At 29.8% G+C, this 26996-nt stretch overlaps 1 protein-coding gene across 1 annotated transcript in view; it reads right to left on the reverse strand.

The window, feature by feature from the left end:
* Positions 1–26996, reverse strand: part of LOC117178493 — a 455271-nt gene that overhangs the window by 180553 nt on the left and 247722 nt on the right. The gene's annotated exons all lie outside the window — the stretch shown is intronic.

Below are 26996 nucleotides of genomic sequence, written 5' to 3' on the forward strand. Positions count from 1 at the left end.
TCAAATGGGATTTTGAAGTACCTGGTGACACGTGTTAATGGTTGAATTTCGAAAAATGAAAAGTTACGGATTTAATTCCCCCAGAAGTGAAAACTTTTTGGGGGAGGGGTTACTTGCGATCTATGGTGAAAAGAAATTTTGCAACGTATTTTCGGATCACCTTCATGTACCCTCTTTGTACGGTGCATTCCGTCATCCTGAAATGTGAAGCGTACATAGGAAAACGTTTAAGCAACTGAATACACTAATCGGTACACATTTAGAGCACAAGTCCGGATACGTTCCCGACAGACCTCGTTTGTTAAATATTTTACAATAACATTATCAACATTTTGGAAAAAAACACTGCTAAAAAAACGTCCAGGTCCCTGAATCCAGTTCTAGCACTTGAAGGATAATACTAAAATGCAGTCTTCATATTGTACAATTATTTTTCAAAGACATTGCCTCTTAGTTGTGGTATTCGTAATTCATGGGTCAGTTTGCAAAGGCGATTAAGTAGTTTGAATTTGTTAGAAACCGCGTGCCACCCGCAGACATGAGATCGTTAAAGTAGGGCTTCAATGTCAAACTGAAGCCCACTACTGAGGGCTTAGACATTTGTGAAGTCAATTCAAGTTAGAGGTTGACTGCTACGAAGTTTGTGTTTATAAACTAGATGCAGGAATCCTGTCTGCCCGGAAAACCTCTGGTCTGTCTGACATATAGCTCATCCAAGCTCTGCAGCTGCATTGTATAAATTCATGAATTCTAGGCACGCGTTTTCCCGGAACCACGGTTATGGTTTGGCCAACGATTTCCAACAGCAAATAGTACCCCACGTACCTCGAGGTCCCTATCCACCCCAGATCAAGATATCTGCGAAAAATACACACTGCTTTCAAATTCTCCAAGCCCGGAATCCTGATATCGTCACTTTCAGAAAAATGACTTTTCCCTCTAAACTACACAAAGAAGTACCATGAGAAAATAAATAAGGCTAAGGTATAACAAAATAATTTTGTTGAGCAGATTTTGTTAATTTTTGTTTGGATGTACTAAATGTGCTAAAATGAACTCTGTGTGTGTGTGTTTGTGTGTGTGTGTGTTTGTTTGTGGTAGCATATTAAATCCAATTTGAAAAGCACTTATTTTCTACACTTTCAAGTAAGAATAATGCAATTTTAAATAGAAGTGATGAATTGTTAATGAAAAAGATGAGTTTAAAACTTTTTAAAATCAATTTCCTTCTAAAAAACGTTATTTTGGGGAAAAATATAATCTACGAATAATGGAATAATTAAAATTTCAGTTAAGACTTTTCATTTAATTTTTATCAATATTTAACCAAAAGGGTAAATGTTAAAACAAAAAGAGAAATTTCCAACTAGAATACTCAGCAAACAAATTTTAGCCCGATAGTTTAATATCTAGACCAAGAAAGATATAGTCTCGACAAAAAATATCATAGTGAATATTCCAACCTAAAAAATACGGATGATTGACAAAATATTTGGAGTCTCAACTAAAAGAGAATAATAATTTCCAACCAAATGGCTGCATTCCAAACCAAAAAAGCTTAATTATTTCATAAAATCGATAAATTTTCCACCAAAAACATTTATGTTCAACACAGAAAAATTCTCTACCATAAAGGACGAATCTTCAACAAAATACAGGATTTTTTAACGAAACAGTTGAATTTTCTACTAAAAAAATATAAATTATAAGTTTCTCAAATTAATATTGAATTTAAAAAATTTTTTAACAAAAAAGTTATTAATTCTCAAACAAAAAGTTGCATTTCAAAACAAAAATTATATTTTTCCATAAAATAAATGAATTTTCATCCAAAAATATTAATTTTCAACCATGAAGATACATTCTTCTATCAAAAAAGACATATCTTAAACTCAAGATATTAATTTGTTTAACAAAACAGTCCAAGTTTATACTAAAAATGATCAATTTTTAAACAAAAGAATTAATTTTCAATTTGAAGAACAACTTATTTTCCACCAAATAAATCTCAGTCAAACAATTGCATTTTTAACCAAAAAATGTTTATTTTCAACCGAATGAAGTGAATATTGAACAAAAAGAAATCACTCTAAAGCCTTAAAATTCGAACATTTCACGAAAAAATGGACTTTTAATCCCAAATTGATAAGTGTTTAACAAAAAAGGTGATTTTTAACCGAGGATGCTAAATTTGCAACTGAAGAGTTGAATTTTGAACCAGATAATATTAATTTTCATCCAAAAGCAATCAATTTTATCAAAAGATTCAAGTTTTTATCTACAAAGTCAATTTTTTTAAATTTGATATTTAATTCCGAAAAAATGAATTTTCTACTTAGAAAGATGATTTTTAATCAATTAAACTAAATTATTAACAAAGTAGTACTATTTTCAACCAAAAAGGATAGATTGTTAACTAATTAGAATAAATTTCTTTTCAATAGTTGAGTTGGTTAGCTCAAAATTCAACGGTTTCTTTAAAAATTGTACTTTTGTCGCCAAAAACAATTAATTTTTAACAAAAACTTGATTTTTATTCGGGAAAAATTAATAAAGCAAAAGATACAGATTTTTAACAAAAAAACTTAAATTTTTAACCAAATAGTTTAATTTTCAATCAAATGATGAAAGTGTCAAAGAAAAAAGATTAAACTGCAACCAAAAACTGTTGTATTTTCAACAAAACTATGAAATTTTTAAACAAACAAAAAATTAATTTTTTAGAATACAGTTGAATTTATAGTAACTATTTTCACGTTATTTATGATAACAGTCAATATTTTATTATATTTTTGATCTTATTTTAAAATTCGTATATGATTGTGCGGTCTTACAGACCGCACCATGCTTTTGAAATATGGGTCTCCCCTCCCCTGTCCTAGCCTTACTTGAGACTGCCGTTATATTGGTAGCTTTATTTTTAGTTGTGATTTTGCCGAGATAGGTTCATCATGTATTTTCCTGCGTATAATTGTTGAGTAATATTAGTTGAAAGATTATGCGGTCTGTAAAACAGCACGTACAAGGTAGCGTCATAATTGTATATTTTTGTTTCAAGTTGTCTTAAGATTTTTGAAACGCAAAATAACACAGTTAATCAAACCTGATCTGGATGCTGGTACCCCAAAGTATGAAAGCGACCGCCACAGAAAAATTTTCAAGACCCAATCATTCCTCATTTACGCAAAAATTGATAAATTATTATAAAAGTGTAGACGTGCAGTCGCACAGACCGCACCATGCTTCGGATATGTGGGTCCCTGCTTCACTTATGTACAACATTATTATTATTATTATTATTATTGATAAAAGATACCAAAAACTTAATTACTTATTTAATTAGATATAAATATATACAGCGTTCTATGAGACCTAGGGCCATATTAATGTAGAAATAAAATCAATTCCATACGTCAAGATTAAAGAAGAGAATTTAAACTTTAATTCAGCAAAGTTTTACCTTTTTCCATTTACTTCCCTAAAGCATTCTGAGAGTTGAAGCAGAGAATAAAAAAATTGTCCAAAAAGTAAAAATAGGTCTGTGATTCTCAAGTACTTATTTAACCCCTATTTATTAGAAATACTTCAAATACGACTCAATCAAACCTATATTTAATCATCTTTTTAACTTTTTTAATAAAATTTATGTCTTAATTTTTCACAGAGTTGGTATAAGAAATGACTTTCGTAATAGAAGGATATAACTTTGAATGTCACAAGCTCGTATTTCCTCACAATAAAAACCACAAGAAGAATTCTTATTGTGCAGGAAAATACATTTTGAAAATATTGCCGACTACTCAAAGTGCTGGTATTAATCAGAGAATTGCAATTTATTTTCATCGAATCATTACTTCTCATAGCTCCTTAGTGATTACCTTTTTACTGAAGCCATTAGATCAATGTAGTTACCGCCCTTTTACTTCCACCTCTGGCCGTTTTTTCTTCTCGCCGTATGCGGTACTCGTTATCGCAATGGAAAAAGAGGAAAATGAGAAAAAACAGAAACTGGATTGAGGACGGTGAAGGAGTCGGTCGGAAAGAATAGGAGAAAAAAGAGGAAAGAATTGAGAAAAAAAGAAAAAATGAGGGATATGAGGTCTCGTCATTAGTGGTAGTCGATATCACCCAGGAAACCATTGGAAACTGTAGAAATGAGTAAAGATGCGACGCATTGAGTAAAATGGACAGCTGGTTTTTGTTCGAATTTGAGTCAAGGGCAAGTCGACCCACTACTTCGAATACTGAGTCTATGATCGTTCAAAAATAGTAACGCGACAGCTACGATATGGCAATGTCTTCCCAATCACATCTACTTCTGTATAAAAAGTATACACATATTATTTGTTAAACCAATAATTTCCCTTAAAAATGCCCGTTTTATCAGTTATTTCTAAAATTTTCTGAGCATATTACGTCATAATTTTTCAAATTTGCTTAAACAATCGAGTTGGAATATTCACACAGTTTCGCGAGTTTATTATGAATTTTCTTCATTCTTTATTAGTGCTTAACTAGTTAATCTTTTAAAAATTTGTTTATTTGGTTAAACATTCCGTTTTTTAAACTTCTTATTGTTCTTCAAACTAACTTTAGTTCAGAGCCTAAAATTTTGCAAAGTGGGACAAACACACCTTATGCAGTTCGGACTTACAAGTGTTCAGTCTGAAATAAAAAAATGGAGTGGAAATGTAACATTATTTTTTGAGAAAAGGTTTTAGTTTTCTGACCTAATATTTTTGAGGTATAAACAATGAAATTCAATGTTCATTTAAACTTCATAAGAGAATTCTCTCTAAAACAGGCACACGACTAAAATGGCTAATCTTTAATAATTAACTGGTTAAAATGCCTAAACCCTAGTTTTTATACAAAAATATTGTGAAATTAAATACACACCGACGATAAATGATTTTGATAAATAAAAACGTAAATTGGCATAATAAAGTTTATATAATAAACTAAAATTTTGTCTGAAAAAGATCCTCTCTTTAACATAGGAGAGGTGTTTTTCTAACATTTAATATTATTATTTCAATAAGAAATAATTACTTACAGTGAATAATTCATAGTAGTCAAGAAACATAACCTCTTAATTCGTATCGTTGGTGCTGGCAACTATTTTTATCTTTTGTACTGTTAAAATGTATCATTCTGTTTTATAGTAAACAAACGGCTTTAAAGTATCTAATCTATTTCAAGAAAATTAGAATTTTTAAATTATTTTCTGCAAAGAAATACATTTTAAAACTGTGTTCTTGATTTTTTATTTTGATAATCACAATTTAAATGTTAAATAATATTTTATTGCCCTTCCAACCTCAGTATAACCATACCTTATTTTTTATCAGATTTTACAATATCGTAAACTTTTTATCTTTAAATATTGTTTTTTAATTCCTAAAAATATCGAACAAAATAATTCTCAGAGGTCATTACACAATTCCCATATTATTATTTTATCCGTAAATTATTAAAAATTTAATTTTTGGTACAGGCTTCAGTCTTTCCCCAATTTTTCCTTTTCACATTCTCTCGTTTTTTCATTATTGCTCAAATCCGATATTTTTTTCTAAACTAATTCTTTTTAGTTATTTATTCTAAGAATATATTTTTTGTTGAGAATTATTCTATTTCGGTTTAAATTTTTATTGTTTTTTTAGAAACTTAATTACTTTAATGAAAATGCAATAGTTTCGATAAAAAGTTATAATTTTTAATTACCAATTCAAATATTTAGTTAAATATTTACTTATATGTTAACAATCCAACATATAGTTTGACGTTTTCTTATTTCGTGAGTAAAAAACGTTTCTTGGTTGAAAAAACAACACGTTTGTCAGGAATTCATCTATGCGTAGGAATGTTATGTTTTTGATTAAAAACACAACTGTTTAATTCGAATTTTTATTATTTTGAATAAAATTTAACAATTTCATAAAAAAATTTCTCCCCTTATAGATGAAAATTCAACTGCTATGTGGAAAATTCAACAGTTTGGTTAAAATGTTGTTTCCTTCTTGACTGAGAAATCTTGCTTGTTTAAAAGCGCTATTATTTGCTTGAAAATCTGATTTATTTGATGACTCAACTATTGGGTTGAGAATTAGTTATTTTCATGTCTTGTTCAATTTAATTTTTTTTTAAATAAAAAGAAAGTCTAAGAAAATCAACTAGTATATTTTTAATCGAATATAAATTCTTTTTGTTTGAAAATTTAACTATTTCATATTTCGTTCAAACTCTCCCTTTTGTACATCAAAATTTAACTACTGGATTGAATATTTAAATACTTTATTAGAAATATATATTTTTTTTTGGTTGAAAGCTCATCATTTTAACTAGAAATTCATTTCTTTAATTGTAAATTCAACCTACTAGGTTGAATTTTAAACTATTTTTTTTAATGGATTGGTTTGGTTGAAGACTCCTGATTTTAGTTAAAAATTTATCACTTTAGTTATAAAAATTAACTATTTTGTTGAAAATTCCTTCCTGATTGACGATTCACTGAAATTAGTATTTGAACGTAAATTACAGTATGTGCGCGATATTTAATAGAGGGTACATATTAACGTACTTTCAGCAAAAAGGACATTTTTTAATACGCTGTAAAATCGCATATATAAGAGATAAAACATTTTATTTTTATTTTTTAATCGCTAGAAATTATGTCTGCTTTTTAACCCATAACCATAATAATACCTTCAACATTGTACAGGAATAATATTATTTCAGCAAAAATTAAAACAAATTTATTTTTACAAAGTTTTAAAACAATTATAAATTCTAAAATCTCTTAAACTATCTCAGATGACAAATGCTTGAAATATTCGTTCTGAAGTAATAAAATATTTTTTGAACTAGTGAAATAGTAATTGATAACACATTTGCCATAATTTTATTGGATACCTAGGGTCCAAAGATATTTAACGTTTAGACACTGTTTCTCTATACCAAATTACAGAGTTTAAGCTGTAAAAATAACAATTCAAAAACATTCGTTAAGAATTTTCGTTTTTTTTACATTCCCGTGAGAGAAGATGTAAAATTTGACCCCCCTCAGTTTTTGTCAAATGTTCACGTTTTGAGACCCCCTGAATCCGAAAAACAGGTTTCTACTAATGTGTCTGTCTGTATGCCTGTGTGTATGTCTGTATGTTCTGCTGTGAACACGATAACTTTTGAAAAAATTAATCTATCAGATTGCTCTTTGGTACTCTCGTTGAGTGTCCTTAACTAAAGGTTAAGTTTATTAGCCAACCCTTTTGGATGAAAATTCAAAAAATAGGCACATTTTGAACATTTTTGAGTACACATTTTTTTTAAATTCAAAAATTCTCTGTACGGTTATTCATAGTATTCAAAAATTCTAACAATTTATGCTAATGACTTTTTTTTACAAATCGAAAATTACCAGTTATAGCATTTACAAAATTCAAAAAAACACACGAAAATGAACATTTCATGCCAAATAACGCGCGATATGAAAAAAAGTCAAGAGAAGAAAAATGTTGCTTTTCGAATGCCCTATGAGATTATCATAACAACTTTTTGAATTTTCTTAAAAAATCCAAAATTCAAATTTTGACAGCATACAGACTAATGAAAAATCAAAAATTACATTTTTCTGCCAAACTGTGAAAAATATGGTAAAAGATGATTTCACGAAAATTGTGCATTTAAAAAAGATCTACAAATTTGTTATTAACCACTTTTTGATAAGATGCGTAGTTTTGGCTTTGCTCGTGAAAAACGTCATTAACAGTAAAAAAATGTGCCCGCTGCGTGGGCACTTTCTTACCACAAATTTTGTTTAGAAATTTCTTTTTCGTCTCGTGTGTAAAGTTTAAAAAAATTTAACTTTTCATATTTTTGATGCTATTTTTGATGATTTAAACTAAAAACAGAACTATCAAAAAATTATTCGTGACAAATCATTTTTACATTCTCATCAGAGAAGGTATTAGATTTGTATAAAATTTGACCTCTCGAGTTTTTGTCAAAAGGTCCACGTTTTGAGACCCCCTGAATCCGAAAAGCATGCCTTTTGAATATTTTTGAGGCCATTTTTTCAAAATTCAAGAATTCTCTATAAGGTTATTCACAGTATTTAAAAAATTGAACAATTTATCTAATGACTTTTTTCATAAAGTTAAAAATGATAGGAGTTATAGCATTTGCAAAATTTAAAAAAGAACACGATTATTATTATTTTTAATTTAGAAAGATTTTACAAATTATTATCACAAATTATTTTTAAATAAATAAATAATGATAGAAACATAAATAATTATTCCTTGTACTTGTATTGATATCTATGAATTTGAAGGATTCGAACAAATTTTTATTTTAATAGAAAATAAACACGTACAATATGTGTGCTATTTTCTGATTGTTTCTCTTACGAAAATTTTAAATTAAAATATAAAAATTTAATACAAAATGTTTCTATTTCATAGTATCTATTGCCTAAATTAATACACAAAAAAGCGACGAAAAAGTTTGATTTTTAAAGTCAAATTATTTTTTTCTTGTTCTTATGTAAAATTCGATTTTCCCATGAAAAATTTTAACATAAACTAAAATTGTTAAAGTTATTAATCTTTTTTTTTGAAATTTATACCGATTTCCGATTGAATATGCCAGCATAAACGAAAATTGTTCAAAAATATGTAATTTTCTTTGAATGAATCCAATAATTTTGTATTAAATGTTAGGATTTCTCGTATAAAGTGCCTAGAAAACCAAAAATTGTACAATAATCGCATATTTCGCCAATCTAAATAATGAACTGAAAAATCGTATAATTTTTTGTAATAAGTATACGAATTTTTGGAGAAAAACTCTGATATAATAAACCAATGTCTGCTAAATTATAAATCTTCTTCGAAATATAATTATTTTAGTTTAAAGTAACTGATGTTCGGTGAAGAAATCGTGAACATAGCATTAATCCATAATGATCGTTGTTTTGAAATACGATTTTTATTTTGAGAAACGCTAAAGTATCTACTAAATATACACAAATTATAAAACCTCGAATTCCAATGATTTAAACAAATGTAATCTTTGAAATCTACTATATTTTTTCTAAAAATATTCACATCTAATGCAAAACATGTAATAACCTAAGATTGTTTAAATTTGAGTGCTTGGACGATGTTTTTTCTTTCAAAATGTTAATTTCAGTTGACAAAAACAAACACACGCCAAATACTTTTTTAAAAAAATTAATTTCCAGCGAAAAATACTGACATAAAGCATGTATAATATTTTTAATAATGTATTAGATAATTTAAAAGCATTTATTTATTCGCGACAGAGTATTAAAACAAACAAGTGTTCCCAATTCACATAATGTTTTATATGATTTTTTTATATTTAAACGTATAAATTGTAAATTTAAGTGTCAAAATGTCAAATTTCTAAGATGAAAAAACTGCAAGTATAAAAAGCTAATCAAGTTAACAACTACTTCAAATCCAATATTAGGAACATACTTTTATAAATGAAGAAAAAGGTTATTTAATTTCATATTACAATTTCATGCCATAATAATAATAAAAAAATTTAAGCACGCTCAAAAAAAAATCAGTGACTTCAAAAAGACTTTATTTTATAGCAATTTTAGTTTACCAATTAAATAATAAGAGCATGTACTGTATAAGATGAAGTATTTCAAATTGCAACGTTCAAAATTGAAGAATTTTAATTGGAAACCTACGAAATGAATTTTCTTACAATAAATCGTTGAAACAAAATTTTAATTAAAAATATTAAGGTGGAGAAAAATGTATGAAGTCATAGAACAAAAATATCCCCAAAGGGCAAGGGTGTTCTATGAAGTAATAATTTGAGAATTTTATACCTCACAATTACAAGACATTTTCTAAAACCGTACGAAGGCACACATAATCCATGGAAATCTCTTAGAAACCCTCCAAACTTAATTTAATTTACTCCTAAAAGTTCTCTATGATTATTACTAATATTTCCCGAAATCCCTTCAAATTTTTGTAATTCTTTCATATCTTTGATGCCCATTTGAAATCCCTTAAAGGTTTTGAATATCTTGAAAGTTCTAGGGCTCTAGTAAAATACCTACCATTTTTCAAACCCTTTGAACTCCATTAAAAGTGTTGATCATTTCTAATTCTTTAGAGATTCTATAAAATCGCATAGGCTCGATAAAACTTCTACAAATACCTTGAAATACTATGAAATCCAAAAAATTATCATGAAATTTGTATTGTCTACAAATTCCTTTAAAAAATTGATATCATCTTCTTACAATTTTCTAACTCTTAGAATATTTTTGTATACTTAAAAGCTTTGAAACTCTATCAAATCTGCGAAAATCTCTGAAATAAGTGAAAAAATTTTAAACCCTATTAAAATCTGTTAAAATATCGTGAAATATTGAGAAAATCTCGGAAAAGGTATTAAAAAAAAGTTTAAATCTTTGAAATCCCTTGTAATTTTTAAAATATTGGAATCTTTTGAAATTTAGATTTCTGATATGTTTCAAAATTTATTCATTAAATACAATGTAAAAAATATTTTAATTAGCGTGAAATTTCAGAAGATAGTAATTCAGTCCGAGACCTGTAACTAATATATATCTAGTTAAAATTAGTTCCACTTTCCCCTTTCCGCTTACAACCTTTCAAGATGCTTAATAAAGATAAAACTGACTTAATTGAACTTTAATTACATGAATTATTCTTCTCTTTTGATAACTAACTCGGAAGAAAATTACTCTTTAATCAAATGAAAAAATGGTTCTGAATGTTCTGACTTCACAAAGATGGGAGATTTTCTCGTAGTTAGAGATACAATTGTTGCTTTGATTTGATGAAATAGTGATACAATTAAATTTTAATCAAAAATATCTTCATTAGTGAAGGGATACCAGAAAAGTACAATTTGAAGAGGTATAAATTTAATTACTCAAGAAATTATTTTCGCATAAGAATAGTCTCAATAATAAAAAACAGATCTGTTAGCCGAGACCTTTATACCCTTTATAGAAATTTTTTATTAAACACAAAACTAGATATTTCTCGAATTAAAATCTATTTCTTAATAAAAATGCTCATTCAAATAAATGCAGCCTTCAAATTGAACGGCATTAGAATATGGGTGTTGCGTATTTCCAAATATATTTTTACCTACTTAAATTAAAAGAGCACTAAAAATCGAATATAATTTATTGAGAAAATTTTTTAAAAATAAATTTAAATATTTTTTTTCAATGTTTTTGACATTTTTCCGCCAAAATATCGGGATTTCCCATTGGGCTAGCGTCGGAAGTAAACATCAGTATGATGAGCGCAGTTCTTGGAAGAATGAATATAACTGCCAGTGATTGTATTAAACATAACCTATTTTTACGATATTTATCATATTTGTCACAGAGTTGTTTGAATAGGATTTTAAATTCCTTTTTTTTCTTCGTTTTTATCAGAAATGAAGTATTCAATCAAATTTTTTCCAATGCTACAATTTTTAAAACTTTATGTATTATGTAAACATTCTCAAATTTATTCAACAATCATATACGAGACATTAAAATAAAAGAATATTTAATTTATTTAATTTAACTTTTTTTAATCTAAATAAAAATTTAGTTTTAGTTTTCTAATTTAAATCATAATAAATAAACAGGATGAGAGACATGTGATTGACAGATTTAGAATTTCTATTTTAAATTTTATTTACTCATGTGTGGTTCCTAAAGATATTTCTGGAAAAAACTGACCAGACCTAAAGTTTGAAAAATGAATAAAACACAAAATAAAATAGAATGAGGCATCGAAAATATGTACCTGTTTTAGAATTTGAGGTACCCCCGCCAAAAATTAGATGTCTGAAAAAAAACGATTTTATGTAATTTAAAAAAATAATAACACTGATAATCTCATTTTAAATAAAAACATTTATACTCAAAAAGGTTTTTTGAAAATGCGTTTTTTCGTACTATCGATTCTTACTAATTTATTAAAAATGGTTGAATTATAGTAATTGATGCTTTTTTTGGGAAACGCATTCTTCAAAACTTTACTGTTTCCAATGTTGAAAGTAAATTTTTCTTTAGGTGAAATAGTAAAAAACTATTTTTAAATTAATTTTTTTAGAAAACTAATTGTATTTCAATATTATTTACTTATTTTGAAAATTGGAAACAGTAACATTAGTAAAATGAAACAGTAAGAAAATCTTAGTTACAAAAGCTAATATTGAAATAATTACTTTTCGAAACATTTAAGCTTTTTTCAATGAAAACTGATTGTTTTTTTATAAAACATAACTGATACTTTATTTTAAATTATTAAATAAACAGACAATTTTCTTAACCTGGTTTTTGGCGCGATAACTGCCTTAAATAGAACAACCTTGTTTATTTTTAGTTAATTTAAATTGTATTTTAAATACTTGAATATGTATATTTAAAGAGTAATGCATCGAAGTAATAGAGTGGAAATTAATTATTCCTTGACACGACTGCAATAAATATTTTATCTTTCATTATTTCACCAAATTATTGCATTCAATTTTAATAGGAAAAAGTAGGTCATCGCTTTCCTTTCTTTTTTACTGTCAATACATTGGTAGATATTCCTCATTGAAAATTGGACAATAATTTAACAATTTTTATCTCTGCTTTTATTGATCGGACGAGAAAAACACTTCTACATACAAATATGCAGAAATTGTTGAAAAGCATCGATATATCAACTTTTATATTGCTTATTTAATAAAGAATTCAAAATTTTTATTTTTCGATGTTAATGCCACCGCGAAATGAAAAATGAAACAGTTGGAAACAATTATTGAAGTATTTTAAAATTAACCATGGAATAGAAAAAGCGTGTTTTTTTAATGTTTTTGATGAGAATATTCTTAAAGTTTTTCTGTTGCCGAAAAATATCTATTTTCGTAAATTCTACTATCTGATTATTTTTAAACTGTTCCCAGTTTCTCAAAAATGTATAAAATTAGTATGAATTCTTTCGACTGTTCCTAGTTTAGACTGTTCCTAGTAACTAAAAAAAAAAAATTAACAATTGTTTGTTAAATGAAAAATACAAGAATTGATATTTCAATTTTTTTAATGCTCTTTATTTAATCTTTTTTTCGTACATTTGTATAGAAGTGTTTTTCTGGTCCGATCAACAACAAGAAAGATGAAATTATTAAAATATTGTTTACCTTTCAATTAAAAATATTGATCAAAATATTAAAAATTATGTAAAACTTTCTAACCTTATAATTCAGTACCCCCCACACACTTAGAAGTGCTACTCACTCCAGAATCTGGAAATTTGAAAACTGTTAATGCGGCAACCTGATTTGAGTTCTTATAAAGATTTGCAAGATTTCGTTAAGATTGCCGGGAGTTCCGAGATTTCCGACCCTACTCGGGATCAGAACTCAAGTGAGCTTCTCTTCGGATCGGCTAAGCTCGGCGGCTTTCGGATTCAGTCGGCTTTTTGTTTAACGTCTAGGAAAGTGTTTTGGAACGCTCTACACCACATCATTTCTGTCCACACTTAGCCAATGGTTTCCAAAATTTCTACACTAATGCTAGATTGCTAAGATTTCCAAGTTTTCCTCCAAGAGTTCTGTTAAGATTTCCCACACAGCAATCTGAGATTTCTCAGTGATCCCCCAAAATGACGAATAAAGTTCATAACAATAAAATTTTTAATATGAATTATAGTGTACATATAATAATTAATGTAAGTTATCACTAGAAGTTATATCTGTAGGTACATAAGTGAAAACACACAGAATCGAAAACGGGTCGCTTATGTATGTAAACTATAAAGGGCAGATGCAGAGTTAATTGGCTATATGCTGGGTCAACTCGTTTGTCAGATCATAATAGTGAAACTACCACTGAATGTAATTACTCTGTACCTACATCTAAGCCTCAGACATCTAGTCATAGTTATCTCTTCTCAATCTCAAAAGCTTTGAAATTTATCATCACAATGATAATATCAAAACATTACCAATTTTCTAAATTGTTCAACTTTCAGAACTTTTTTCGCAAATGGTTTAATTATATTTTAAATAATTGGTTTAAGTATCTGAAAAGCTACAGAAATTCAAAAATTAATAAACTTTGTAGTTGATAATCAAGATTCAAGAAACTGAATTTCACTCAAGTAAAAAAAGATAGTTGAAGTAGGCACCGCGCGCCAACAAAAAAGGGGTTCGTAATATACTAAGACGTTAAAAAAATTGTTCAAACCTCCCTCTTTAAAACTTACCCTCTCCCGATCACCCTATCTTTCCCTATTTTCCTACCCCAAACGTCACAATTCGACCCCTTCCACAACTTCTTTCTCCTCTACTTTCCCCGTTTCTAGCTTCCCCATCTAACACGCCCCTTGCCCTACTACTCTTCCGCATCTCTCACTTCTAACACACTACTCACTAACATTTATAATCACATCCCCTACTTTCCCTTCCCTTAATTTCTCTATTCCCATATGAGTTTTTTTCAGTTCAAAAAACTTTCAGTCTTTTTCTTTCTGAAAAATATCTGGCCCCTATACACATCCTACATGAAAATTGTATCAAAATGAATTTTCGTAGATTAAATTATCCTCAAAACTAAAAAAAAAAATGATTGCAGCTCTTACAGAATACCAGTTATAGTCCCGTAAAGCGTTTTGTGAAATTCTTTTCAAAAATAAAATAACCAAACTATTATATAACTTTTGTTTCAGTACTTTACCTCAATGAATTCCTTATTCCCTTATTTCATGTAAGATATATAGGGGTCAAGATATTACTCGAAAATAACAAGATTTAGCGTCCTTTCTTTTACTAAAATATCTCTGTAAGACGTCGTAACTTAAGAACTATTTATGCTAGAACATGGTTTTTTCTAAATTGGTCTGAAATTTGTGTATTTTTTTGTTTTGTTTTTCAGGAGATTTACGTAAAGTGCACTAAACATAGAATTAAAAAAAACTGGTATTTACACATTTTTTAAATCTGAAAGAGACGAAAAAGTCAATCAATGATAGTCACGCAGGAAATTTTTTTTACGCAAAAAATACATAAAAACAAAGAAATAAATATCGATTCATTTTTAAAAGGAGCCTAAAATGTTTTTCATATTCGGTTAAAATATTCAGCTGACATCCGGATTCGTCTCAAAATTTTATAATAAATTAACTAGATGAAGATCTATAGAGATATATTATTTTTGATGTCAAAATTTTAATATTTCAGCAGTTCGGTCGACCTGCCTGCAATTTTTAACTGATTCGTCTATAACTTCAACGTTCACTTGACTAGGTAAAGCCATAGGTGAATTTTACAGTAGATTTTTATTCTTGAATTATTTCTAGAGATATTTTCCTTTTCATGCGCAAAATTCAATATTTAAGTAGTTCAGTCAACTTGAATCCTACAATATTAAACTAATTTGTTTAAATTTCGATACAAGTAGCGGAAACTGAAATCTAAACATTTGTCAAGAAATGCGGTTTTTTAGAAAATATTAATTCATTAATTATTTCAAAATTAACTCAACATAATTTCGGTAAATGAATATCTAGAAAAGTAGAACATAGACAAACTTTTTATAGTGCATTTTAATCTATAATATCAATCTCAATACTAATTAAATGCATTATATTATTTTCAGTTAAAAAAATTCTTATTAATTTGAAACGAGTATTTTATTTATTTATTTATTAAGTGAAATATCAGCAAAAACATCTACAATTCGAAAAGTTCCGCCATTTACATAGTTATCAGTACAAACAAGATAATTTTTGAAATAAAATGTTGCCAAGTATAAAAGATATATGAGTTTTAAAATTTGTTTTCATTGATAAAATTCCAGATGGAAACTTGGCTAGATTATCTTTATTTTAAAAAATCAGAGAAAATCTCGCGCAGTATTCATTTTTCCCCTTTCGTTACGTTTTTAAAAGGACTATAATCTTATTAATATAATTTTTTTAATCTCTATCTTTTAAAATTACTTGGCAAACTTCGTTTCTAAAAACAAAGATAAATCTGGAAATTACTTTTACCCTAAATAAAAAGCATAATCCACGAATAATTTCATTTATTAGAAATTTTAATGCTTTTAAACAAATGTTAGTTTATGTAAATGATACTAAGTTATAAACGACACAATCTGATCAAATTGTAAGCATCAATATCTAAAGAAATTTCTTTATTTACAGAAAATGATGGTTACTTCGGGTTGCCGGAAATATCACAGTTTGCCGTGTGCTTATTGCACTAATGAATTTTTACTTGACGGTATTATTTTCATCTTAAATGTTTTTGGGTGAGATTATTCATTGTTTATGAGTTTCTTAATACAAAAAAAAACTTTTTTTTAACTTAAAAAACCTCTGGTCTGGCGTACCACAAGGTTATTAATTATGATCAAGATTGCAAAACACCAACGGAGGATTATTGAAAATAATTATTTATTAAAATAATTATTGAAGATAAATGAAATAAGAAACTGAAATTTTTTAAAATTTTATTATTGGTCAGATATGAATAGAAATCTAGATAGTAATAGGTTTACAATTGCACCGATTTTTTTATCACTCATAGTTTTATTAAATAAAATGTTATTACTCTCGGGAACCCAAAGAATTTTTCGAGCTGAAGGTAATTCACTTATATTTAGTTCCCTTTTTTAAGCTCCTCTTTATTGAAACCTTTTGCAATAAAACATGAAAACTCTAGAGCCCGAAGTTACTTTGAAGTACTTCAAGAAATCGTTCTTTTGAGTTCTGTAGTTATTGCATTCGATGTATGGTTTCAGAAGTATCGAATTGGAAACAGTGTATTTTCAAACTTTTTTGTTAGCGCAATCAAACTATTTCATCTTTAGAAAATAAATCCTCTTGGTTAAAAATCATCTTTCGTCTTAAACTTTTCTGATTAAAATTTATTTTTTGTGTTTATTGGTTCATCATTTTATTTAAAAAGCCATCCCTTTGTTTCAAAGTTTAATTGTTTGCTTAAAAATTCGTTTTTTTTTTTAAATTAGCAACTAAGTTTTCAAAGTAATGAATAAACTATTCTATTTTGTAATAAGATGATATTTTTAATTTAAAATCGATCTTTTCTAGTTGAAAATTCAATTATATTAATGAAAATTCATATATTTTGTTGAAAATTTTCCTTTTTTAGTAGAAATTTAATCTTTAATCCTTATTAGTTTAAAATTAAAATGTTCAGTTGACAATTAATCTGTTCTGGTCAATGATTTAACTATTCTGTTCAAAATTGATACTTTGTGTCAAAGATTAACTACCTGGCTTAAAGATTAACTACTTTTTTAAAAATTAAAAATCAATCTGTTTTAAAGATAAACAAACTGTATTGCTTGAAAATTGTACCATGCGATATAAAATAAGCTATTTACTTGAAAATTATCTTTCTTGTTGAAAAATATAAATTTTGGTTTCAAGTTGAACTATGCGGTTAAAAATTTGCCTCTTAGTTTAATTTAAGATATCAAGAATTCGTTTTTCTTTCAATTAATTTTTTACACTAGAAATGTTGACTTCCTTTTTTTGGTAACAAAAATATACTTTCGGGTTAAAAATTCAAGTGTCTTCTAAAAGCATAGTTTTTTTAAATGCAAATTAAACTGGTTTGTGAAAATTTCGTCTTTCTGGATTGCAAACTCACCTTTTAAGGTGAAAAAACTCATCTTTCTTGGTTGAAAATTTATCTTTCTTGAATGAAAATTAATTCTTTTCGGTGAAAAATTCAAATTTTCGGTTAAAAATTAATCTGCTTTGGTTGAGGATTCAACTACTTCATTGAAAATTCGTATTTCCTGGATTATTTTAACAATTTAAAAATTTAATTGGTTTTTAAATTAAATTTTAAACTAAAAATTTTCAAAATTGAATTTTTGTTTAGAAATAAATTTTTTAGTTGAAGATTTTACAGTTTGGTTTCAAATGTATCTTTCTTGATGGAACCCTCACCTATTTCAGCAAAAATGCAACTATTTAGTTAAAAATGCGTCTTTTGGTAGAAAATTAATCATTTATGGTAAAAAAATCATTTTTCTGGGGCGGAAATAAACTTTTTGTTGAAGATTCAACTTTGGAGGTTGAAAATTCAACTGTTTTTGGTTAAATTTTTTTATTTATTGTTTAAAAATGTTAATCATTTCGTTGCACCGATGTGTATTAAAAATGCAAATTTTTTTCAATAATTTAATCTTTTTTGGTAAAAAAATTCATCAGTTCACTTCAAATTTTGTCTTTTTGGATCAAAAATTCATCTTTCATGGTGAAAAAAGTCATCTTTCTCGGTTAAAAATTTATTTTTCTTGGTCTTTTCTTGTCTTTTTGGACTTACAAATTTATTTATTCTGTTAAAAAACTTTTTTGGTAGAAATTTCAAATATTTTGTTTCAAAATGCCACATACTTCGGCTTAAAATCATAGTAATTCAAAGTAATATAAAGAAATCTGTATAATCATCAGAGGTAGTTACTATCGATCACTCTAGATGCCATACCACAATCTTTGAAAATAGAAATCAGAAATATCGATTAAGTTAATTCTTCATATAACAGAAAATACTTCACGTCATATCCCATTGTAGCAAAAAGAGAATATGTTTTTTCAGAAAAATAGATATAAAAAGTAGTTAAATTTATTTTCCATCTAGTCAAATAAGACGCTCACTATTTTCTGTTATTTTAACAGTTGACTTGATTTCTATTTTCACATATTGTGGAATGACATCTACACAGATTGATAGTAATTACCTCTGATGATAATACATATTCCTTTAAATTACTCGTATAATAAATGTAACACGTGGTTTGAGATAGCGTATGTTTCTGAAAACAGATTTTTCTTGCTCTGGGAAAATGTTGAGTTACGTTACTCTTCTTCGAGAGAGAAGGGAGGGGATAGGAAAGAACTATGAACGCCAATGAGGGGGGCCAGGGGATTCATTTTTCTAATTATTAATCCACGGAATTTACACTCGAACTTGGATTGAAGCAGGACGGATTTCCGCCGTTCCGAGAATTGTTGCCGTTGTAATTTTGTGTGAGAGAGGAGTCCACGGGGTCGAGAGAGGGTTGCTCGTCCATACGTGAAACACCAGCAGCGTAACGACAAAGGGACATTTCGCAATAATATATTTCTATACCAATTGGAAACAGTTTACACTCCACAGACTGTTTACATTTAGACGGTCTGGATTGAGTGTCGAGGCCAAGGCAAGCAATGTCCGAAACCGTTTTTTATACCAAGTTCCGGTGTAATAACATGTAATTGGTTACATGAAAGATTGTCACATGATCTTAAGACAATTTTTTATAAGTTTTCTATTTAAATTTTGGTCTCCTTATTGAAGGACAAAAAACTGTCATCCCTGAAGCATGAAAACTGTTTTTAATCCCTAGTGTAGTTAAAAAACTTTAACTAGTATAATCCTCTGAATATTATGAAGTTTTGCAGAATGGATTTACCTCTTATATTCCAATTACTGTTGATAATAAGGTTTTCCTAGTCAATTACCCGCTCGTTCATGTTCCATCAAAGTTAGAAATTTTAATGCACCACTACAAATTGTTTCTACGCTACTTCTACACTAGCAACTACTTCTGGTTTCAAAAGTTCAGTCCAGTTCAACCACGGAGTTGCTTCGAAGTTCGAAACAAGTGATGATGAATCTACGTTTCAACGGTCCTCCTCTTTACGAGATAATTCACTGAGTCAAAGAGAAATAGGGTAGTCTTTGAATAAAACATTGTATAAAACGAAAGCTTGATAATGAACATGGCAAAATACAAAAAGGAAAATATATCTTTGAATTTTTTATTAGAAACTTAATAAATTATTCGCATTAGTCGGTTTCAGGTACGGATACTTCAAATTGTTTATCAGATATCATTAAATAGTGTGGCTGAAAAACTTGATTTTCGCAATTAGCTGACTTTCCACTAATTTCTCCCTAATTTTTTATTTTCCCTGTCCATTTATATTTAAAACCAAATCTCTGATCTTGCAATGTTTTTAATATAGAATCTTTTATAGATAGATTAAAACAAATTTTAATTAATTATACCATTAAGCCATTTCCCTTTCGAAGTAGGCGTGACTCACTCGGTGGAGAAAGGAGTAATGTGGGGAAGGGATAGAGAATTTTCAGATTGATCCAGAATTCTCGTTTGATTTATGTAAATAACACGTTCGTTCCGCAACACTGCTCCAACCCAGGTTGCTGATCAATCTCTCTAGCAATCACCCCAAGTGAAGATCCTCACAAAGTCGTTATGTAAAGTTCCCCACTTAGGTCCATTAGTGGCCAAGGTCTTTTGTTCCAGGCATCATTCCCTTTATTGACACTCTTTTTATTAACTATTTGCCGTCATACTTTCCTGTCCTGGCATACTTCTCTAGCTTCTTTTATGTCCATCCATTTTTTTCATGCAGGCTCTCGTGTTTCTGTGATTCCTTATGTCTCGTCTAACTAGGGTGTCATTCACACATTCTAACCATTCTTTCCGCGGTCTGCGTCTGGGCACGCTGCCATTTACTTTACCTTGATACACTTGTTTCGTTAGTCGTTCATTTGGCATTCTCTCAACATGCCCGAACCATCTTAACCAGTTTCTTTCCCATGTGTCTACTAGCGTCTCTTCTGCGCTACATTCTTTTAGAATTATCTCGTTACTTACTTTGTCCATCAGAGTTTTTCCGAATATTCTGCGCATGAATGTCATGAAATATCTGGCTGAAGCATGGTTTACGGCTGAATGGCAGCATGGCGCAAGCCTCGCTCCTGCCCGTTTCTCATGCTTAGGACACGTTAAACACACATGAATATTCTTAAGAACATGTAAGTGTCAGAGAAAATTAGCCTGAGTTAAAAATAAAAATATTAGGTTTGCCAATAGCCGACACGTCTCTAAATGGTAAGTTCGCTACCCAGGTGCATCGGTTCGAGCACCAGGTACTGTACCATATATTCTACGAGATTTTTTAAAGAATTTAAATTGTTCCAATTGCCAAAATAACTTCCATTAGTAAGTCGACGATCCGTGTGAATCTAGTCGCGCACTAAGTAGCTTAGCACGTATTCTACGAGATTTGTTTCAAAATGAAGATTCTTCAAACAGCCAAAATTACTAAAAATTATGAGCCAACGATCCAGGTGCACCAGATCGAGCACCAGGTAATATAATGCGTATTCTACGAGACCTTTTAAAGAATTAAAATGTTGTGAATAATGAAAACAATTCCAAATGGTCAGTCGACGACTCGGGTGCACCAGGTCACGCCCCAGTATCCTATCACATATTATACGAGAACTTTTTCAAAATTGAGATTGTTTTAACAGCCAAAATGATTAAAAATTGTGTGTCGACGACCCGGGTGCACCAGGTAGAGTACCAGGTAGTATAATACGTATTCTACGAGAACTTGTTAAAAATTTAAATTTTGTGAATAATGAAAACAATTCCAAATGGTCAGTCGACGACTCGGGTGCACCAGGTCGCGCCCCAGGTATCTTATCACATATTCTACGAGAACTTTTTTAAAATTGAGATTGTTTCAACAGCCAAAATTACTAAAAAATGTGTGTCGACGACCCGGGTGCACCAGGTCGCGCCCCAGGTATCTTATCACGTATTCTACGAGAATTTTTTCAAAATTGAGATTGTTTTAACAGCCAAAATGACTAAAAATTGTGTGTCGACGACTCGGATGCACCAGGTTGCGCCCCATTTAGCTTAGTACGTATGCTACCAGAACTGTTTCAAAATTTAGATTGTTTCAACAGCTGAAATTACTAAAATTTGTGAGTCGACGATCCGGGTGCAACAGATCGAGCACCAGGTAGTATAATACGTATGCTGCGAGAACTTTTTAAAAATTTGAATTTTGTGAATGATGAAAACAATTCCAAATGGTGAGTCGGCGACCTGGGTGAACCAGGTCGCATCTCAGGTAGTTTAGCACGTATTCTATGAGACATTTTTCAAAAGTTAGATTATTCCACCAGCCAAAATTACTAAAAATTAGTGTCGACCTGGGGCGTGACCTGGTGCACCCGGGTCGTCAACTAACCATTTCAATTTTTTTGCTATATTGACAAACTTTAAATTTGTCAAATGTTTTCGCAGAATAGTATTAAACTACCATGTGCTCGACCTGGCGTAACCGGATCATTGACTCACAACTTTTAGTGATTTTGGCTGTTAAAACAATCTAAATTTAGAAAAGGTTTCGTAGAATACGTTCTAAGATACTGGGGCGCAACCTGGTGCACCCAGGTCTTCGACTCACCATTTAGAACGATTTTTATTATTAAAAAGAATAAATTTTGAAACTGTTCTCGTCGAATACATATTAAACTACATGGTGCTCGACTTAGTGCACCCGGATCGTCAACTCACAATTTTTAGTTATTTTGGCTATTAAAACAATCTAAATTTTAAAAAAGTTCTCGTAGAATACGTGTTAAAATACCTGGGGCGCGACCTGGTGCACCCGGGTCGTCGATTCGCCATTTGGAATTGTTTTAATCATTCACAAAATTTAAATTTGTAAAAATTTCTCGTAGAATAGTATTAAACTATCTTGTGCTTGACCTGGTGCACCCGGATCGTTGAGTCACTAGTTTGAGTAATTTCGGCTGTTTGAACAATCTAAATGTTGAAAAAGTTCTCGCAGTATACGTGCTAAGATACCTGGGGTGCGACCTGGTGCACCCGGGTCGTCGACTCACCATTTGGAATTGTTTTCATCATTCGCCAAATTTAAATTTGTAAGAAGTTCTCATAGAATAGTATTAAACTACCTGGTGCTCAATCTGGTGCATCCAGATCGTCGACTCACTAATGGTAGTTATTTGGGCAATTGGCACAATTAAAATTTTTTTAAGTTCTCGTGGAATACGTGCTAAACCACCTGGTGTGCGACCCAGTGCACCGGGGTAATAAACTTATCATTTAGAGACGTGTCGGCTTTTGGCAAACCTAAGATTTTCATTTTTAATGCAAGCTCATTTTCTCTGACACTTACACGTTCTTAAGAATATTCATTTGTGGTAAGTGTGTCCTAAGCATGGGAAACGGACAGGATCAAGGCTTGCGCCATGCTGCCATTCAGCCGTGACCCATGCTTTAGCCAAATATTTCCAAGTGTCTTGCCATGCTTGAGCCATGCAAACTTGTTTCACGCGGGCGTCTATCTAATTCCTCATCTATCTTCACGTCCATAGTAAATAAGCTACCAAGGTATACGAACTTATCAACTTGTTCAATTCTCTTATCATTTAATAAAATATCGCTTAGTGTTTTCTCACTCTTTCCTTCAAACACCATAGTTTTTGTTTTATTTGCGTTAATTTTGAGGCCCATGCTCTTCATGCTTGCATTTAGTTTATTCAACATTCTTTGTAAGTCTTCGATTGACTCTGCCATAACGACCTTATCATCTGCGAACACTAACCCACGTACCCTTACTATTTCGAGATCCACACCTTTTTCGTCGAAAAGAGCCATTATTAAACACTTGTCCATGAATAATATAAATAACCATGAAGACATAACGCATCCTTGTCTAACTTCTTGAATAACATCGAAACAGTCACTCAATTTCCCATTCATTCAAAAGCTTTTTCTTGTTCAACGACTTACGATACTTAATAAGCTAATCCCTCTGTAATTATTGCAGTCGCTTTTATCTCCCTTTCTTTTGTGTATTGGTACGATAATCGCTTTTTTCCAATCGTGTGGGACGTCTCCCATCTCGAAACAATGAATGTTTAATTTAGTATTATTAGGACTACAAAAGCATCATTTACTTGAAAAAAGTGGCTGAAAGTAATTTTTTACCAAAGAAGAAACTAAAGGTGAATAATGTGCATTATTAATGTGCCTAACGATTTTTTTATTTAAAATTATTCAAAAGAATTTTTAAAATCTCATAAATTCTATTTAGATTAGTAAAATGGAACACAAACTGCTACGGTGAGACGTACTAACAGCCGAATTCATCCGAACGCCGCCGAGTTTAACCGAGTCTGATTTCTCGAAAATACCCACTACGATTTTTGGGTTCCAACCCTTAACATCAAAAAAGAACCCCCCCCCCCCTGCAACGTAGATACAACTTTGTCAAAAAATAACATCTTTTAGAATTTTACAATGGCAATAGAGTTTCTGATTTTTGGGCTCCTCGAAAATACCCACTGCGATTTTTGGGCTCTAACCCTTAACGCTAACCACGTTAACCACGTGGATACGAGTTTATCAAAAAATAACTTTTTTTAGAATTTTACAATGTCAATAGAGTCTCTGATTTTTCGGCTCCTCGAAATTACCCGCTACGGTTTTTGGGCTCCGACCCTTAACGTTGAAACTAAACCCCTCTCTACCACGTAGATACAACTTTGTCAAAAAATAACTTTTTTTATCATTTTACAAAATCAATAGTCTGATTTTTGGGCTTCTCGAAAATAACCGCTACGATTTTGAGACGTGATGAGAATATGTTCGTTAAATTCGAAGGAGCTTTAACAAAAGAGAATTCACAACCGCCAAATAACAGTTTTCGATTTTTTGACCATTAATGTTAAAAGGATTGCGCAAAAATGTAACGTAAAGACAAAGACCGCGCGCACAGCGCCCCATGAGAATGTTCCCGCATGGTGGGCAGAATTTTTTTTATTGGTAATGTATTTTTGTATTCTGGATATATCTGTCCAACTTTCATACAATTGGCGCAGTTTTATTGTTTGAAAAAATTCCAATTTTTTATTAAATATCAATAATAAGTCCAAAAAATGGGAATTGTTATTTATCAGGCTACTGTAACACATGCGAATATTGTAATATAACACACTATTTAAATTTGAATAACCAGTAATAAATGAAAAAATACACTGCATTATCGGGTACAGTAATCTACATGATAGAAAGGGGTTGATTTTTAACGTTAAGGGTTTCAGCCCAATTATCGTTGTGGATATTTTCGAAGAGCCCAAAAATCAGAGACACTATTCCTGCTGTAAAATTCCCAAAAATATTATTTCTTGACAGTCGTATCTACGTGGTATAGAGGGGTTGATTATTTAAGTTAAGGGTTGGAGCCCAAAAATCGAAGCGGGTATTTTCGAGGAGCCCAAAAATCAGAGACTCTATTCACTCTATTGCCATTGTAAAATTCTAAAAAAAGTTGTTTTCGACAAAGTTGTATCTGTGTGGCAGATAGGGATTTATTTTTGACGATAAGGGTTGGAGCCGAAAAATCGTAGTGGGCATTTTATAGGAAACCAAAAATCAGAGACTCTATTCAAGCTGTACAATTTTTAAAAAATTTATTTTTTGACAATTTCATATCTACGTATTACAAAGAGGTTAATTTTTTACTGTAAGGGTTGGAGACCAAATATCGAAGTGGGTATATTCTGGGAGCCCAAAAAAAGCCCAAAAATATGCCGTGATTAAATTACTGAAAATTTTCAATTTTTTGAAGGGGGTTGATTTTTGAAGTTAAGGGATGGTTTTGGGAAATCTTTTTTCGGATTTCGAGAGCCCAAAAGAATCCCAAAACTCTCGTGGAATTGAATTTTTATTATTTAGTGATTTTAAGAAGTGGAGATGCTGGGTTAATGTAAGCTGGCACCTCCACAAAAAAATTTATTTTAAAAAAAAGTAAAGGAGACCAAAAAATTTAATTTACGAACAAAAAAAGCACAAAAAACCGAAAATTCTTTGCTATGAAGAATCCCACAATTAAATTGTGAACGTGCTAGCTTAATAGACCTAGTTTAAAATACTTCGCGATGCATTAGACGCATACTAAAAACTACAAAAAATCCATTGAATTAAGTAGAATTAAGTGAATTTGGAAGAATTCGAATGAACTGTAAAAACCAATAGAATATCAAAAAAAATTAAAATAATCTCTTGAAATTATTGTAATCTCTTTAAAATTCCTTATAAATCTTTTAAAATTCCTTAAAACCTTTGTAAGCTCTTTAAGGAGGTATCTCTATATAGATTGATGAAAAAATCGATTTTTTTTATTGTACAAATCAAAAGTATAACATTTCAAGAGTACTATGTCAAAATTTTAGACCGAAATTCGGAACGGTTTAGCTGCTATGGCTATTTTCGCTAAAGTTCTTCAGCGCGCTGAGCAGGTAGGCATTATCCACCGCAAACTTTAAACGCGTTTATCTTGAAATCAGATTTTTCAGATTTTTCGAATTTATGGGCACGAGAACTCAGCGAATTTTGAACATATTGAAACAAAAAAAAAACGCCATTTTTAAGATAATTTAATTGTCTGGTTGATATACCTTTTTGTTTTTGTGCAAAATTATTATTTAACCCCCTATTTTCATAAACAATTAAAATAAAAAAATTGTAACTTTTTTTCTGTCATTTTGTAAGATAATTTTTCCAAGCTTTGAAAATATGTATATGGACAAGGTATACATCTTATAATAACAAAAAAACCCGATTGAAATCTTTCAGAAAGGCACAGGACCGATGGCGTTGTCCATAAAACCGGAGGGGAAAAAAGTTGTCAACTTTCGCGCTTCATGGTGGATTTGTTTATTAACATTTTGCATTAAAAAAAGTGTTTTTATAGTAATGAAACGTCAATAAATATCAGTCCAAATTTGAGATCGATATACTGTGTAGTTTTGTGACAGAACATTCCCAAAGTTTTCTTCAATTTTCCGCTTTTTGAATACCCTAAAATACTTTAAACCTTTTTACATCTTTTGAAATCCCTTGACAATTTTAAAAATCATGATAATTACTTGAAATTTTTTGATATACTGTGAAACATTTCTAGTATTTCGAAATTTTTTGAAATCCCTTGCAATTTTTTAAATCCTTTAAAGTTTTCCAACGTTTTTGAAAATTCCTTGGAATTTAAATCTTTAAAATCTTTTAGAAGAATTTCAAATGCTTGGAATCTATTAAA

The sequence above is a fragment of the Belonocnema kinseyi genome, chromosome 8 (genome assembly GCF_010883055.1).
Source record: "Belonocnema kinseyi isolate 2016_QV_RU_SX_M_011 chromosome 8, B_treatae_v1, whole genome shotgun sequence".
Lineage (NCBI taxonomy): Eukaryota > Metazoa > Arthropoda > Insecta > Hymenoptera > Cynipidae > Belonocnema > Belonocnema kinseyi.